This window comes from Dipodomys ordii, unplaced genomic scaffold (genome assembly GCF_000151885.1).
Source record: "Dipodomys ordii isolate 6190 unplaced genomic scaffold, Dord_2.0 Scaffold101, whole genome shotgun sequence".
Classification (NCBI taxonomy): Eukaryota; Metazoa; Chordata; class Mammalia; order Rodentia; family Heteromyidae; genus Dipodomys; species Dipodomys ordii.
The window spans coordinates 2,750,806-2,755,057 of NW_012267317.1; positions in this window are offsets into that span (position 1 = coordinate 2,750,806).

Consider the following 4,252-nt stretch of genomic DNA (forward strand, 5'->3'; position numbering starts at 1 on the left):
AGCTTTTTTACTCAAAGCTGGTGTTCTAACACTTGAGCCACAGCTCTACTTCTGGCTCTTTTTGCTGGTTAATTAGAGATAAAGTCTCAAAGACTGTCTTGTCCAGTCTGGTTTGTTTCAAAATGCGATCCTCAGAGTTCAGCTTTCTGAGTAGCGAAAATTATAGGCCTGAGCCACCAGGTCCCAGTTACCATTTTTATTTTTGTATATTTTTATTACATCTAATACAGGTTACAAATAATTTACAGATAATTCATAAGTTGGAGGGATATGCTAATTTTACCCTCTGGTCAGAATGTGTGATATATAAAATCTATTGTTCTGCTTTAGAGAATTGCTCTTTTTAGCTCATAAAAGACATGAAGATTCAGTTACCTTCTTTCTCAAACTCTATAGTTTGCTGAAGTGTGCCTCACAAAGTATTCATGGAAAACTTCACCTGTCATAGCAGAATTCTAGCCTTGAATAGGAGAGGACTTTCCATTTCTTCTTTATATAGATGAAGTATTAATTTAGAAGAATATAAACTTATTCTTGAGGAACATGGTTAAAAAATAATGAACTTTGGTGTTAAATTATCAGCTGAATATTAATGTGTCAGACCAAAGACTTAGTTATCTTAGAAAGATTTGCTATCTGACCTGATGGAAAGACTTGAGAATACTGGTTAATAAAAATTCTTTTAAACTAAAAGTTGTATGGGACTTTGTGAATGCAATAGAAAATTTAATACTTGCAAAAAAAGAATCAGGCTTCAAGGGAGAAAAGTGAAATCGTCTTATAAATTATGTGGATAGTGTATACAGTGATGCTGAATAAAAGCAAAAGAATAATGAGAATGAGGAATGACAAATCTTAGAAAATGTATTCCATTACCCATAAAATGGGGATGCTAATATTCTTTTCTCACAGCAAGCTTTTTATAGGGTCATTGTGAGGCTAGTAAAAGGATGTGTGTGGAGCCTAACTTAGACATCCATTTGGTAACTGCAGCTGAATATTAAGACAGTGCTTTCCATACCACTTCCTTCAGATGTTTGAGGTCCTCAGCTTTTAGCTACAAAAAAGTACTGTTACCCATCATCCAAAACTCAGCGAGACTGCCCTGCTATGTAGATATATTAAACCATCCTATCTAGGAATGGAAGTGTAATAAAGATACCTTCCATTGAGCAGAACCAAAACACATTGACAAAATTACCTCACTAAAGGAACTTCTGAAAGTTAATACCTTATGGAGGAAAATTAGTTCAGAAAGAAAGACTGAGGTATCAAAAGTAAGGGTGAGTGAAATAACTGGAAAGCACTGGAATAAATCTGAGGAATATTGGTGCCATAAATTAAATTAGACATTAATGTATGGCAGGAAAAATCATAAGTCTATAGCGCATTAGGTTAACTGAAAATAGCCAGATTAAAATTGTATTTTTCTAGGAGTAGGAGCATGGCTAGCTCAAGTGATATAGCTACTTGTCTAATAAGCATGAGACCCTGAATTCAAAGCCATTATCACCAAGAGAATAAAAACCATTATCATCTTCAGTTTTTCTAAAAGAGATGAAAGGTAGATCAACCTTTACCTTTGATTAAGAATTTGTCAGTTTGGGGCTGGGAAGGTGGCTCAGTGGTAGAGCGCTTGCCTTGCATGCATGAGGCCCTGGGTTCGATTCCTCAACACCACATAAGCAAAAAGAAAAAAGCCGGAAGTGGAGCTGTGGCTCAAGTGGTAGGGCGCTAGCCTTGAGCTGAAGAGCTGAGGGACAGCGCCCAGGCCCAGAGTTCAGGCCCCACGACCGGACCCAAAAAAAAAAAAAAGAATTTGTCAATTTGATTTTGGGCTGTCTGTATATATGCTCTATATATTTTAGAGATAATTTTACAAATTTGAATTTACAAATATATTCTACCACAGTATCTAGGTACCACTAATATATATTAAGGAAAAGAAAAGGAACTGTCAAAATCAGGATATGGACAAATGCACACATGAAAAGATGGATTTAACAAGCATGAAATAACATGATTGAACTAGATCTCACCAAATGGATTAAACTCTCCTGCAAGAACCCAAGATCATTAAACTAGTTTTCTAAACCATCCTTTATATGTTTTTTGTTTTGTTTTTTGGTCAGCCATGGGGCTTGAACTCAGGGCATAGTTGCTGTCTGAGTTCTTTTGCCCAAGGCTAGTGTTCTACCACTTGGAACCATAGCCCCATTTCCAGTTTTGTGGTGGTTAATTAGAGATAAGAGGCTCATGGAATTTCTTGCCTGGGCTGGCTTTGAACCGTGATCCTCAGATCTCAGCCTCCTGACTAGCTAGGATTACAGGCATGAGGCACTAGTACCTGGCTTTGCTATATGCTTTTTAAAAGCTTTTATTTATGTATATATGTATGTATGTATATATATATACACACACACACACACACACACACACACGTGTGTATATATATAAAATATATATAGTAATTTTGAAATCCAAAAGATGAATCTAGAGAAATATCAAAAGAAAGCTTTTGTAGTTGTATAAATACATTTTTAAAAGATGATAGGAAGCCAGGCAATGATGGCCCACTCCTGCAATCCTAGCTATTCAGGAGGCTGAGATCTGAGGAGCATGATTTGAAGCTAGGCCAGGCAGGAAAGTCTGTGAGACTCTTACCACCAGAAAACCAGGAGTGGCTCTGTGGTAGAGTGCTATCCTTGAGCACAAGAGCTCAGGGACAGCGCCCAGGTCCTGAGTCCAAGCCCCGTGCCCCATCCTCCCCCCCCAAAATCGGAAAGTTTACTAGAAGAGAAATGACAGTATGTGGCACTGACGTGCCACAGAGGAGACAGCATTGTAGCCCGTCACATTTTACTGCAGCAATACTTTCGATTTTAAGGAGTTGGGGTCATAGCCCAGTGATAGATGTTTCCCTAGTATATATTAGGGGCTCTATGTGTGATCCTCAGCAGTTTTTTAAAAAATACATTCCATATAATATTTTAAGATAGATTTTTTTTTAAGCCAGATGCATTGTATGTAAGCCAAGCTACTTAGGAGGCTGAGATCAGGGGATGGCAGTTTATAGAGACAGATTTAGAAAAAAAGAAAAGTTCTCAAGCCTCCAAAAGTTTGCATGGCTGGGCATGGTAGCACACGTCTGACATCAGGAAGTTAAAATTGGTGGACAGAATCTCAAGAAAATTAAAACACTGAAAAACACTACAGTTACAGGACTTGGATTGTTAAATTCCTGCATGCACAGAAGACTTTAGGAAGAGTTGAATTATAATAGGATTTGTTTACTTTGTGGTGCTAGAGATGGAACTAGGGCCTTGTACATGTTATGCCAATACTCTACCACTGTGCTACCTTGGAGTAGCTATTGTGGTCTTGGGAAAGAGCAGGACCTTGTTTCATAAATAAATAAATAAATGGTTTGACTAGCACTGATGGCTCACGCCTGTAATACTAGCTACCAAGGAGGCTGAGATCTGAGGATCACAGTTTGCAGCCAGACCAGGCAGAATTGTCCATGAGCTCATCTGTGATTAACCGCCAGAAAACTGGAAGTAGAACTACGGCTCCCAGAGGTAGAGCACTAGCCTTGAGCAGAAAAGCTTGAGATAGTTTCAAGGCCATGAGTTCAAGCTCCATTACTGACATAAATAAAATAAAAGACTTAAAAACAGGAAAAGAACTAACATGATTGCTTAGTCCCTTCTGTGTTACTGTAACAGAATAACTGGGCTAGGTGACTTAGAACAGACATTTCTTTCTTAGAGTCTAGAGATTGCTTGAAATGCTTTGCTGCCTCATTCTGTGGTAGAAGTCCAAGCAGGAGATGGGTCAGGGTGAGCAAGCTGAACTCTCTTTTCTACCTCAGATCCACTCCCAAGACAGCACCACAGCCCACTTGTGAGCATGAAGCCTCCATTACCAAATCACTTCTAATTAGGCCCCTCCTCCCGGCCCTGTGCATTTGGATTCCACTTCCAATGTGAATTTAGGGCAGTATATTCAACGATAGCCATAATATAGCAGGACAGAATGAAAGGACACAAGAAGATCTTATAAGCCGGGCGCTGGTGGCTCACGCCTGTCATCCTAGCTACTCAGGAAGCTGAGATCTGAGGATCGCGGTTCAAAGCCAGCCCGGGCAGGAGAGACAGTTAACCACCAGAAAACCGGAAGTGGCGCTGTAGCTCAAGTGGTAGAGCGCTTGCCTTGAGCTGAAGAGCTGAGGGACAGTGCCCAGGCCCAG